This window comes from Gavialis gangeticus, unplaced genomic scaffold (genome assembly GCF_001723915.1).
Source record: "Gavialis gangeticus isolate Ggan-Ray unplaced genomic scaffold, GavGan_comp1, whole genome shotgun sequence".
Taxonomy (NCBI): Eukaryota; Metazoa; Chordata; order Crocodylia; family Gavialidae; genus Gavialis; species Gavialis gangeticus.
In genome coordinates this window covers 19,690,709-19,705,532 of record NW_017728993.1, presented here as the reverse complement: position 1 = coordinate 19,705,532, position 14,824 = coordinate 19,690,709, and the positions used below count along the sequence as shown (strand labels likewise).

Below are 14,824 nucleotides of genomic sequence, written 5' to 3'. Positions count from 1 at the left end.
AAAACACCTGCATCCCCTTAGTCACTTGTGTCTCCTTTATTAGTATCACAGATTGGTTTCAAATATTGTTTTTCCACTCTAAAAGGGTTCTCAAAAATACAAAGTGTGAAGGAACAATCAACATGTCAGCTCACCCTTTAATAAGAGACTATATCACTCATCAGATCTTTTCAATGTTTATGAGTCTATTGAGATGATATGTATTGAAATAATCTATCACAAACATGTAAAGAATGGTCTCCAGTGACACAGCATGTCAAAGATGTTGAAGCACCATCAAATAGACCTGTTACTCTTCACAAATGTGTTTTTCTGCCCTTATGTAGAAACTATAACTTAGCTTTCACAGAACACTGGAAAAGGAAGTTCACTTTTAAGGAATAGTATTTGTCTAATAGGACAAAAAGAGGGTGGGAATCAGTGCAAAGGCACAAAATACTATTATTAAATCTACAAACTTTTTTTTAAATATATACGTTCTTTATAGTTGCCTGTTTTTCTAGTCTGCTAAAGTTCTCATTTTAATATTGACATAAAGAATTGCATTTTAATTTCAAGAAAAGAGAGAGAGAGAGAGAAAAAATTGTGTTATAAAGCTATGATTCAACCAAATGATTCTGATAATTTCACAATCTGTGAAAGTGGAAGAATAAGAGCAATGGGAAAGACCTTGCTCTGTTAGTTCAAGCATGATACCCAGTAAAGACATGTTTTGCTCCTATATCTTGTATTGTGCATTTTATCCCTCCTTTTTCCTCTGAGATGGAGTGAATCCTTCATGCTCTGTTTGGTGACAAATTGAATTCCTTCCTTATCACTTTGTAATATAAAATGAAATAATGATAACTAGTAGCAAACGATTAGATACTTGCACGCGAAGCAATAATTACCTTTCTAAGTAACATCCAAATCTGCAGTTCATCAATACACCAAAGCCCTGATCTGGTAAGGCAGTTAACAGATACCCACATCTAAGCATGTCTTTAAGTCCCATTGATATACTTTGAGGCCTAAATTCCCTTCATGTCCAGGTAGGGTTTACATGCAGAAAGACAGTAAAATATAAATATCTGTAGCCACACTGATCAATAATGTATATTCGAGTATGATCTAAAATACTATTGTAGTTCAGATTTTTTAAAGAGATTTGAAATTTAGCTAGAGAGTAATGGTTTTATTTTCATTTTGATTAGAAGCCACAAATAGCTGTCTATATTTGCAGTATGTTAGAAATACTTAGAGGCACTTTGATAAAATCAAATTTCTTGCATACCACCCATAATGGGAAACTGAAACACCAAAAACAGTCCCTTTAGTTAAAGTTCACACTTGGTTTAGCCTTTTGAAGATAACACTGAATTGGCCTGATTTTTATTTCAAATAAGGATAAATTGGGATACATTGGGTCACGGTGCTACCAGCTTCCAGCTGTGTAGGACATGTACAGCACACTCTCCACTACCAAGAGCTCTTGTCTAAGGCACCAGTCTCCATTACCAGTTGCAGAGAGCTCACAGGTGTGGCAGGGGAGAGGGGTGCAACTGGTAATGGAGACCGGTGCACCCCCCCACCCCTTTCCTAGATCTGCTCCTGAGCTTAATAATACCTTCAATGGATTCCACCAATGTCATATGATGGCATTCAAAACCATGTTGTCTTCATGGCCTGCATACACAGAGCTTGTCTCTAAAGTCATCTTCTCTTCCATTTAATGTCATTTCTGTGTCTGCAACTGCGGTTATTTTAATGTCCTAAGTTTACACACCACTGCGATTTGTTTGGGGGTGGCTTCAGGGCTGCTAGCAGCAGCCATGCAACCAGTAAAATGAAATATGACAATCTCCCTGAATCCTAAGGGACGGTGGTTCCCTTTGCAGGATGTATTTAGCTGCAAACATAGACCAGGTGTTGCAATCATGTCTCAAGCAAATGACTCTCTATTAATATTATACCTATTACAATAGACCTGCCAAATGTCATAGGTGCTATCTATGCACATATACCCAATACTTAAAATATTCATAAAGTACTGAAAGACTATGAAGCTTTTGAGAGCATATTATCAAAATATACAGAATCACGTTCTATTTAAAGAGAAAGCATTTATTACTGGAAGCAAACTACAAACCATGTCATTAATTCAGCAAGGTACTTAAGGGATAAATTGGCATGTGCCTCACTTGAAGAATGTTACAAATATAAACAGACTCCCCACAACACTCAGTTTCCATGGAAGTACCAGTTAAACCCCATATTAATTGAGGGGAGTAGTAGATACGCTGGAGGGCAGGGCTTAGATTCGACAAATTGGAGGACTGGAGCAAAAGAACTTTCATAAGATTCAGTAAGGCCAACTGCAAAGTCTTGCACCTGGGATACAACAATCCCATGCACCAGTGCAGGCTGGGGGCTGACTGGCTGAGCAGGAGCCCTGCAGAAAAGGACCTGGGGGTGACAGTGGACAATAAGTTGGATATGAGTCAACAGTTGCCCTCGTTGCCAAGAAGGCTAATGGCACAGAGCTGCATTAGCAGAAGCACTGCCAGCAGATCAAGGGATGTGATTATTTCCCTCTATTTGGCACTGGAGAGGTCGCATCTAGAGGACTGTGTCCAATTTTGGGGCCTCACTGCAGAAAGGATGTAGATAAATTGTTGAGTCCAGCAGAGGGCAACAAAAATGGTTCAGGGGCTGAAGCATATGACTTATGGGGGGAGGCTGAAGGAACTGAGCTTATTTAGTCCAGAGAAGAGGAGACTGAGAGGAGATTTAATAGCAGCCTTCAACTACCTGAAGGGTGGTTTCAGAGAGGATAGAGCTGGACTGTTCTCACTGATGGCAGATGACAGAACAAGAAGCAATGGTCTGAAGCTGCAACAAGGGACAAGATTAGATATCAGGAAAAACGCTCTCACCAGGAGGGTAGTAAAGCACTGGAACAGGTTACTCAGAAAGGTTCAAGGTGTCCTTGAAAGTTTTTAAGACCTGGCTAGACAAAGCCTTTGCTGGGATGATCTAGTTGGGGCTGGTCCTGCTTTGAGCAGGGGTTGGACTAGATTTGACCTCCTGAGGTCCCTTCCCACCCTCATTTTCTATGATTCTATAATATTAGCCCCTCCCACCATTCACAGCAGTCACAGAGACTCACATCCAAAAATATGACCTCTTATGACTCCACCTCCAAAAACTTCCAAGAAATCAACCCTGTCTGAACCTCTATAAGGAATACAGGATTATATTAGTAGGTTATATTACAATGGGATTAAAACAAACAAAACATATTCTAGGAATCTGGAGGCCCTTAGTACCCCTCCTGAGACCTTCCCAATGTCTTTGTGTGACTCAAGCCTCTCCAAGGAGTGGAGATGTCTGGTCCAGAATGGGATTTGCTGAGAGGCAGCCCCTTATCACCTTCCTTATGGCCATATTCCAGTTGTATTTTCATTGGTGTCAAATGGGCATTTATTTGACGAAAGATTCAAGGATCAGCCAACATATTATTTTGCAAGTTGTTCATGGTTGCCATCATGTGGGCCTTTGATCAGCAGAAAGTGACAGGCCTACTTAAAGCTAAGGGGTATGCTAACCAACCTTTCATTACTACTAAGGAGCAACTAAGTCCCTTTGTTATGATTTATGGAAACAACAGAACTCACAGTGCAAGGCATTCGTCCACACAAGACTGTAGCCAAAAATAAGCCAGAGAGAATCAGTGGGTTTCCTGGGAGTGGAGGGACTACAGAATTGTTTGTCAAGCTGTGTGCAAGGCAAAGAAATCATCAGAAATTTTACAAATAACAAAAAAACCAGTCATGAACACAGTCCTAAAAGTTACGTGGTGCACAGAGTGGGGAATGTGCTGAAGAGGCAGGCTTAGATTTGGTAAGCAAAGCATATGCCTGTTGTTACTTGTGCCTACTGTTTTCAGGGGAGGAGAATGTGAGGTATATTTCTTATAAATAAACAGGACTGAACCAAAGAATATATCTGACTTTTATCACCCATTCTGTTTCCTGGTCAGAATCACTGAAGGGCTAAGTACAGACAGTCAAGAAGCCTGAGGCTGAATTGATTCAATTTTTGCAGGTTTCTGTAAATTGCTCATATTGAACCAATAAGGAAGTGAACTGACATTTGTGTTTCAAAAGTAAAAGGCAGCCAGACTCCTGCAGTAGCCTATACCGGAGCCGGGGGCACTAGAACATGGCTCCCAGCCTGCCGGCCAGTGAAGAGACCCAGGAGATGGGTGATTTCTCCAGCCATGGCCCCTCGTTAGCCTCCAGTCAGCTGAGGGGGGAGTGTAGGGGGAACCCCACAACCAGACCCCAGCCAGGGTCTCCCCAGTGCTGGGGAAGTGAGGGAGGAGGGAAGCCCCCAGTAGTGTGTTTCTCCCTCTCCCTGAGGCTGGCTGAAGAGGGAGCCTGGGGGGACACCCCCACTCCACCCTGCATGGGATACCCAGCCAGAGTCTCCCCTAGGCACGGGAAAGGGGGAAGGTAAGAGGGGGAAGCCCGCAGAAGGGTGCTTCTTCTTCTCTCCTTATGCCTGCACCCAGTCCCCCTAGCCATGCCCCCTCCTCAGTCTGAGCCAGCTGAGCAGCAGGTGTGCAGGGAAACCCTCCCCTCCACCTCACACTGGAGTCCCAGCTGGGGTCTCCCCAGTGTCAGGAGAAGTGGGGAACGGGGAACCCCAGCAGGGCATTTCTCCTTTCCCCCCTGCCCCTCACACCTCGAGCCAGGAGTCGGGCCGATCACAATCAGTTAAGTCTGATACTACATTCAACCAGGTTTATCTTAAACCAGTTTTGGCCATTTTGAAAGTGGTTTATGTGCACTGAACTTCTGTTCTGTTACAGGTTTAAACTGGTTCCTGATCACTTAAACCAGTTTGTGTGTCACTTCTGTCCCTAAGAAGACCCCAGTTCTTGGCTCAATGTTAGACAAAGAGGCAATGTTACTTTGCAACTCAGAAGGGAACATTACAGCATACAGTATAGGAATGAACAGCAACTCTATAGTGAACTTTTACTATTGCTGCAATTTACAAAGATGGCTCAGACAGACAAAAATAACAAATCGTTTTAGTGATAACAACTTACATATGTCATTTCTGTTTTTTTAGTAAGATGTTCAGTAGTATATAAAATTCATTGCAACAGCTCATACATTTCTCAGTTGAATTCTTAGTCAGGAGTACCAAGGATACCAGGAATGGTCTATATGTTTTGAAAGACCAGTAAAACCAATTAAGCAGATTAAGGTTAAACCAATTCATAGAAAGATTTTTTTTTCCAAAGAATTCTCATAGGATTCACATTTTAACTGAAATTATTTTCTCTATTTTACTTTTTATATATACATTAAGATCTACATAACAACTAAATAAAAGTTTTGTAAAAGTAGATAAAAGTGAGTATTCTTTTAAAATTAAGTTTCATTAACATATTACTGATCCTAGAAATATTATACAGCCTGTATAATTAATAGTTATATCTAGATGCCTGGTTTATCACATGATAAATGAGTTTTTATATAATTATATCCTGAACTTTTATATAATTTCCATATGACTAAACACTGACGGCTCTGATTATAAATATGTCTCTCAGGGTGCATCTACACTTATGCTTTACCGTGGAGTTGACTAATGAGCTCTGCAATAAAGTGTCACAGTCTACATGTGTATTAGTGCGCAGTAAGCTAATTAACTCTGCCATAGGATAGTTTTGTCAGGGATAGTACTACCTTATGGTGGAGTACTTTACTGCACCAAAATGCATGTGTAGATGCTAACCAGACACATTAATTGTGCCTGGTCAGCCCAGCCAGCCATGGGTCCTGCACCACCCCAGCTCAAATTGCTGCTGTCCTGGGCACACGTGTGGATGCTGCACCCGAGAGCAGTTCACTCCAGCATTAACAGCTCCAGACTTTATCGCATCACATCGATTGCACATGTAGATGCACCCTCAGGGGATCAATATGTATGTTTTATGCAGTAAATGGAAAAAATATACATCCATTAATACATTTCATTGATACTCTAGGAAAAATAGCTCATAAAGTTGGCCCAGATAACCTGTCTGGATTTCCACAGTGTTTGCAGAGATGTGAAAGGGGATTCCTTAGGTTGCATACAGATGAGCAATGACTTTACATATTACCTAGGAAATGTGTTTCAATAGGAAATGGCCCCATATTATCAAGGTTGAGAGAACAAGACATCTTAGTCATGCCAAACTCGTTTTCTAAAGACAAAGAAAACATGTTTTGTGTAGAACACAGACACCTACCCTGGGTCAGGGATATGAAGAGAACATACCTCTATCAGCACATTAGACAGTGAGTCAGGTGTGCACAAAGTACAACGAAGGAAGCTGCAAATCCTCCTTTCTAGAAACACTCTAAAATGAGGTGAGACAAAATGGTGTAGGTCCAGGAAAATGGGGAAAGGCAAAAGTCCTACAGCTGATGGAACTTTTTTTTTTTTTTTTTTTACATGCAACTAGTACAGGCTGAGAGGGGAAGCCATTTAACAATATTAATTATAAAATGAATATATGAATTCTATAAAATCGAAGGCAGCTTCCATTACAATGAGGTACTCAACAAAAGACGCATTTCTTCAAGGCAATTTCTATTATATGAGTTCCACATATACATTCTGTGATCTTATGATTTCCAATGACTCCATCATTCAAAACATAGAGGGCAAAAAGGAAGAAAAAAAGTAGGCGCTAGAAATTTTACACTGCACACAGAGGAAGTCTTAATGCTACCTCAGTATAGATGTAATAGTCTGTGTGTAGACAAAATGAGGGGCACGTGTGCACGACACTTTAAAGCGGGTTAAATGCTTTTGTGCTGCTTTAATGGTGTTGGTGTTTGCATGCATCAGCAGTGTATTGGACAGTAATTCCAGCCACTCTAACAAATTCAGCAGCTTAATGCGCCTTAAATGCCTTGGGGTGCATCAAACTAAAACTCCTCAGAAGAGTTTTAGTTTGCCGCCCTACAGCCGTGGAGCGAAGCACCAGGCTCCAAGCAGTTCCGCGGCTCTGTAGGAAGCCCTGTAGGCAGCCTGGCAGCAGCCTGGAAAGGCAGGCTCCACCCAAGAAAAAAAAAAAGCTGTGACCTTTTTTTGGTGCCCTGGAGCGTGCCTGCCTGCCTGAGCTGCATGGGGGCCACGTGCTTCCCTTTGCAGCTGCGGTGCCCCCTGGGACGACCTGAGATGGGCACCTGCAGGCAGGTGCCGCCTGGGGAGGGGGGGCTGCCACTGACGCAGCGGGAAGCACCAGCCCCCACTCCCCCCGCAGCACAGGGACCGCTCTGCCTGCCGACAGCTTGCCCTCCCCTTCCCACTGGAAAAGCAGGTAAATCAGGTGCGTGCACGACATGGGGGTTTACTTGGCCCTAAACTGAAGCAGTGTTTTTAAAAACCCACCACTTCAATTTAGGGCCCCCATTTTGTCTACACATGCCCATAGGCACTAATTCCATTTTCAACCCCTCATAAGTATTTCACCAGGTTATTAGGCACTTTTCTGGCACTTTTCTTAACCTCCCATCCAAACAGTAGGAATAGATCCACTCTGTATATGGGCTACCCCAGCCTGACAGGTGGATTAGCCTCTGCATTACTATCTCCACAGTGGTAGATGGAAAGACTAGAATCTTTCTGACAGTGATCCTCCACTTCTGTCTCTGCCTATACTCCACCATCTGGAGCTGGGTAGAGCATGCAGCACTTTCACAGACACTCACAAACATTGTCTTAACCCACATGCAATGAAATAATATTGATTCCACTGCAACAAGGACCTCCACACCCACTGAGGATAGAGCAGAAACTGCCTCTTCTTCTAAGTAGCAGCCTCTATCACAGGGTCTCAAACTGCAGTATAACCATTAATAAGCTGAGCGTTAAATAACAATATCAAACAGATCTCAGACAGGCAAACTGAGGCACAAATATATATATGTACATGCACAGATACACTGATTTACTGTAGGTCTTTCAGCAAGTCACACACACACACCCATCCATCCATCCATCCATCTGACTTGATGAAAGACGTCCAGTAAATTAGTGGCAGGCCTGAGATCCAGGATACCTAACATCAGTTCCCTACCCAAACACCAGGATCATAAACTCTTCCCCTGTTGAAATTCAAACTAGTGTTGTCAAACAATTCTTTATTTCCCCCCTTTCTAAAGCAGGCATTGAAGGAGATTTCTATAGATTAAACCAGGGGTGTCAAACTCAAATGAGTTAGAAGACCCGCTTCAGACTTCAAGGTTTTGTACAGGGTGAATGAGGACTGAGAGGCTTCTTGGACAGAGCCACTGTGCCAGAGCAGCCAGCACGCTGGGGTTAACACTACTGCCACTCACCACCCTGTCACTGATTTGTATGCCCAGCAGCTATCAAAAAATGGAAATTCTGCAGTGGGCAAAAGCAGAAGCAGCATTGACTCCCTGGGTGCACCCACACCAGCACAGAGACTCTGGGGGCTGCATCCAGAAGGTGAGTAGTCCAGGCGGAGGTCCTGTGGGCCATATGACCCACTTATGCAGACAATAGATAGCCCACAGGCTCTATGTCTGACCCCCCCCCCAATTAAGCTATTCAGATCACTCCTATCTATTCAGATCATTCCCGTCTCAAATATATATGTATATATATGTATATATTTGGAGTGTGTTTGCAAAGCTCATTTAAAAATGATGATGCAGTAACACTGAGCTTTCTACTGGAAACCAATAACTAGGAACCTGAAACAGGAACCAAATTATGTTTCAAGAGCCACAGTCCTAACTCAGTTCAGAAAAAGGAATCCTTAACATTAGAGAGAGTGGGAAAAAACCCTTTATGAATATCATCTAGTTTATATTTAAATGTAACTAATGGGAAAGGCATACTGATGTGTATTTAATTGACTCAAACATTTCAAGTTGGCTTCATTTCTGGGACATTATTTACTTCTTGCCCAGTCTAACATGTTTATATTTAATGAGAATGCCTTTCCCTGCCTGGAATAAGATTTTCACACCTGAGCACCCAGTAATAGTAATTTTCTGTTCCCATTCATTACGCTAGAACACCTCTCTGCAGCTCCAGATTGTTAAGTTCAGGTAAAATGGGGAAGTGTGTAGTTGACAATCTCCAGTCAGAAATTGTGCATTTCCCATGCGCACACAGCTCCCGACCCAGGATTTTCATCTATACACTCCCCAACTCTTATTAGGAAAGCTTACTTGTGTTCCTAGCAGGAACATCACATTGGCAAAAAGTAAAAACAATAAGGAACTCACTTTAGCATTATTTTTTGTTTATACTACATCATTTTAAGTGGCATTTTTATGTGCAATTTGGATTTAATATGTTGCAAGGTACTAGTTCACATGTCTAATATGTTATTTGCCAGTTTTCACGTATAATGTAGTGCTGCAGTCCAGAAGGCTGAGCTCTGGTCAATCAGAAACTAATTATTTCTTAGTAGACAAAGTACATTTCTGTAGGTTGAAGCTCCATTCAGTACTTGTCTCCAAAGCATTAAGAATCTTATTATAATCCATGTGATCTGCTTCTATTTTAGGTGCAGTAATTCACCAAACTGACACTGATAATTCGTATGCTCAGCAGTTAAAGTTTCCTTACAAGGACTAATGTATGGCCACATTTATATTTGTTTGCATTTTAAGTGTATTATAAAAGCAGGATTGAATTTTAGACAACTGCTGCCTCCACAATGCAGTTTATGGAATATATGGTCCAAATCTTGATAACACACGCAATATCAGCAGTAAGCTCTTAAATCTTTACAATCGATTTCTTAGCTGCTGTATAAAATGTTTTTTAGAAGAATGACACCTTGGTTAGTTAAAATTTGAAATATATTGAATTTATACAGTAAATACAGGGACAAGTTGACATAGCCATGATGTGACTGGAACTTCTATAGTACTGACTGCAGCAGAAGCAAAGGATCAATTTCTAATTCATTCCAGGCCATCCTGCAGTGAATATCTATGCCAGATAATACAGTTTAAAACTGATTTTTCTAGAACTTCAGTGCGTAAGTTGCTCCTTCACCTCCTCGTGTCAGTATGGCATAGAGCATATGGCGCTGGGCTCGGATGGGATCTATTTCCAGATTTGCCACTAACCTGCTGGCTGACTTGGAGCAAGTCCCCTTACCTCTCCACATCTCATTTTCCCCATCTTTAAAATGAGGATAATGTTGCTTAACGCCTTTGTAAAGCAGAGAAAAAGTGCTGCATAAGGGAAAGGCATATGGTATTATCACTATTGTAAGCTAAACAGAATGCCTCTTGATAACATATCACTTAAATCAGAGGTGTCAAACTCCTCCACCTCCATGAGCTGGACAAGGGTCACTGGACCAGTCTGCAGGCTGGATTAGGACTGACCCCCTGTGCAGCACCTGTGGCACCAGGTCCAGCCCACACACTGCATTCATCATGCACCAGCTCTTGAAGCACCCAGCATGCAAACCCAGCATGAAGCCTGTACTTCCCATGCCATGGAGGCTGGGCCCAACACTGTAGGCAACACAGGGAGTTGGTCCAGGCTGCTCCATGCAGCCTGTGCCCCAGACCCCTTGTGCTGTATGCAGCGCTGGGTTCAGCCTACATGCCAGAGGCAACATATGTCCTGTGCCAGCACCATGGGCCACACGCACAGCAAGCCCTAGAGCAGTGATTCTCAAACTTTATTTTTCATGGACCACCTGAAAATTGCTGAGGGTCTTGGAGAAACACTTAATCTCCATTGTCAGAAAAAATAAATCAAGTGCAGGGCCAAGTACAGATATTCTCGATTGTTCCACAACCTTTCTGTGGACCACCTGAATGGAGCTCGCTGACCACAGTTTGAGAACCTCTGCCCTAGAGCCAGCTCATGCTGCACACAGTGGTGTGCAGGCTGGACCTGGCACCACAGGCTCTGCACAGGCATCAGTCCCCGTTCAGTGCGCAGAGCTGGACTGGGCAAACATGCTGCATGCAGCACACAGGCTGGCCTGGGGCACATGCAATATGTAGTGCTCCGCCAAACTGGCCCTTTGCACTGGCACAGCCCAATCCAGAGCATCCCCAGAGCCAGCACACAAGGCTGGTCGATCAAGGCATCACATGAAGTGCATGCCCCAGACCAAGCCCCTCTTCTGTATGTAGGGCACATACTGCTGGGTCCAGTCCATGTGCTACATGGAGCACATAAGGCTGGGGCCGATGCTTGGGCTCAGTCCAGCAACCCACAGGCCGGATCATATGGCTCTATGGCCAGATCCAGCCTGCGGGCCATATGCTGATACCCACAACTTAAATGAAGAACAAACAAGCAGAAAATGTAAGTTGCTGACCTGTTTGTAACTGGAATTCCTTTGGATGTTGTCTACTGGTATGTATGCACACTCTGCATAAGAGATCAGAATGCAGCATTTACGGTTTGTATCTACACTGGTAAGCCCAAGAAAAAGGGGTGGAACAGCCAAACAACTCTCATTTCCCTTGCAAATATGGTGGCACTGTATGAATAAATTCTACAATAATGGGGGGAAAGAGCTGGAGTTATGGAGTATATACTAACAAAAATTGTGATGTTCCCCAACTACAAACATTTAAGTAACTTTCCATTTTTATTTCAAGTGCTTGTTTGTATGAATCCCATTTCCAATTGCTCACAAACATATATCACAAAAGGGATACTTTGAGTCTAATCAAATAGCAAATTCAATACAGCTGTACTGTAGGGATGTGCGAACCTTCAGTCGCTGATTCGATTCGGCAGAGATTTGCCCCGATTCAGCAGATGAATCTCCAAATCCAAATCAAATCAAGAGACCTTTTAATCTCTCCAAATCACATTGAAACCCTCTGAATCAATTTGGAGAGATTTGACAATTCGGCCATAGACACAGCTTTAAATGTTTTTTCTACATACCTCAAGGTACCAGGTGGCTCGTGAATGCTGAGATGGTGGGGTGGATGGAGTGTCCCATGGGAGTGTGGGGGGGAGGTCCCCAGCACACTTGGCGGCAGACCCGTAAGTGGACCAGAAGCCCGGGTGGGCGCAGAAGAGGTCCCCTGCATGATCAGCAGTGGACCTGGCAGTGGACAGGAAGTATTTCCAGTCCATTTCTGGGTCCACCACTGAACATGGGGGGGGCGGGCCCACATACTCCTGTGGAATGCTCCATCCTCCCCACAATCTTAGCGTTCACAAGCCACACCTGGGACCTTGAGGTATGCAGGAAAAGCTATGGCTGAATTGCTGATTCTCCTATTCAGCATCGAATCTTCAGATTCAGATTCGGCCAAATCAAATCGGGACAGTGATCCAAATCAACAAACTGAATCACTGTCCCCCGAATCAGGCCAAATCTGAATCCAAATTGAATACAGCCCACTTCACACACTCCTACTGTACCGCATCAGGCATGTAAATGAGGCCTGAACAACAGAGTAATGTTTAGTAAACATGTACATATTACCCTAAGTAGTATCTTTTCAGGTGTCATCTAAATTCTAAAGGAGTACCCCTGAGAAAAAGGCTGCATAGACTGCCTGAGCCGTGGTAAAATGTATCCAGGAAGATCTAGCTTGTGTGTCTCACAAGCTATGATGATGAAACCCAAACCCAACTTAAAAATCTCTGGATTGAAACTGCCTGATCCCTGAATCTTTCAGCAACAAAAATAGAAGTTCTAGGGGACATACTAAACAGTCTTGTTGTATGGTAAATACAAAGATAGAATCTGAAAATATCCGATGTGTGTACGGCCACTTTACCTCTGGATGAATGAGTCTATGGAAATAAGGATGATAAATGTATGAGCTGGTTAAATAAAAATGTGACACAACTTTCAGTGGAATTTTGATTATGATTTAAGTGTGGCTTGGTTCTTATAAAAGGAAATGTGAAAATATGCATGTTTTAGACTGAGAGGATTGTGCATTGTAGGAAACCCAGAGGTTCTCACGAAAGGGGTACTGGGGAAACAGCAACTATCTGAAACAGGATGTATGCAAAATTTTACATACTTCAGATTTAATGATGAACACCAGACACCTGATATTCTGGGGACAAAGAAAATAATGGAAATACAATGCTCCCCCATAAAAAGAACAGGAATCATAGAATCACAGAATTAAGGGCTGGAACAGACCTCAAAAGATGATCAAGTCCAACCCCCCTGCCCTAGGCAGGAATACTGCTGAGATCAAATGATCCCAGCAAGGTGTCTATCCAGTCTCCTCTTAAAGACTTCCAAGGTTGGAGACTGCACCACCTTCTTAAGAAGTTTATTCCAGATTCTGGTCACCCTTGCCATAAAGAAGTTCTTCCTTACATACAACCTGAAACCATCCTCTAACAGTTTATGACCATTGCTCCTTGTCTTCCCCAGAGGCACCTTAGTGAATAGTTTTTCTCCCAGCTCCTGATATTCACCCCTTACATACTTATTATGGCTGTGCAAAATTTCGCTGGCCATTTCATTCTGACACTGTTTTGACCAATTCTGAGGTCAAAACAGCAAAATCAGAACAAAACAAAGGTGGTCGAAATAGCCTTGAAACAAAACAAGGCTGGTCGAAATGTTTTCAAAGTCGAAACATTTCAACCATAGTCTGGGGATGGGAAGTCAGTCCAGCTGGGTGGACTTCCTACCCCCAGAGCAAAATCCGGCAGGGGGCAGTAGGCTGCCTCCCAGCTCCAGTGCGATCAAGCACAGGGGACAGGAAAGCAGCCCAGCTGGGCTGCCTCCCACCCCAGTGGGATGTAGTTCTGGGGGTAGGAAATCAGCCCATCTGGTCTGACTTCCCATCTCCAGCGAAACTCGAAACACAGTCAAAACAGCCTTTCTGTTTCGATGGAACAGAACACCTGTTTCAACTCGAAATGAAATTCAAGACAAAACACTGTTCCCACGAACCATCAAAACTCAAAGTGAAACAAAACGGTGCCATTTCACATAGCCCTAATGCTTATATATCCTCTATTGTTCTAAAAACTGTGAAAGATTGAATCTTCTTGCAATAAGCTCTCCTGAGAGAGTTCCCTGAATAGGAAGAGGGAAGGTTTTTGGGAATAGGGATAGTTCTGAATTGAATAGTAACCTTTCTGTGTTATTTCTGGTACCCACTAATTGGTGGTAATATCACTCTAGGATTCCTGGAAGTAATATAAATGGCCCCCAAAGTGGGGTGGAAAAAGGTAAAAATCCTCTGAGACTAGCTGGCAGCTCTTGATATAAAACTGACTGCTTGAAGGAAGACAATGAAAGACTAATAGCTATGATCACCCTAGAAGGGATTCTTCATTTACAATGCTGTTGGTTTTCTTTAGTAGATCTGAAGAGCCTTGATGGGTCTAAATCATTTATATTGGAATATCCACTGTAGTAGCATAGAAAAGGTAGGTTATTTTGACTGATTACAAGGTTGTTTCTTGTTGTTCTGTGGGATATAAATACCCAAACAATGTAATATATTCTGCCAGTTTTTAGTATTTGTGCAATCTAATCTGTTCTTGAGCAGGGGGTTGGACTGAGGTCTCTTCCAAACCTAACTTTCTATGCTTCTATGATTCTATGATCTCCAGATCCTATAGAACAAACTTAATACTTTCTTTCAATCTTCTTCACGTTAATAACACTGAAATCTGCCACAATAACAGAACTGAGTCTATGGTGTTCCAAATGCCTTACATTTATGGGCATTGTGGGTACATCTACATGTACACTTTACCATGCAGTAGATGAATTTCATAGTTTCATAGTTTCTAGGGTCGGAAGGGA

General features: G+C 42.7%; 1 protein-coding gene across 1 annotated transcript in view; it reads right to left on the bottom strand.

The window, feature by feature from the left end:
- Positions 1-14,824, bottom strand: part of AGBL4 (ATP/GTP binding protein like 4) — a 1,816,099-nt gene that overhangs the window by 1,450,578 nt on the left and 350,697 nt on the right. The gene's annotated exons all lie outside the window — the stretch shown is intronic.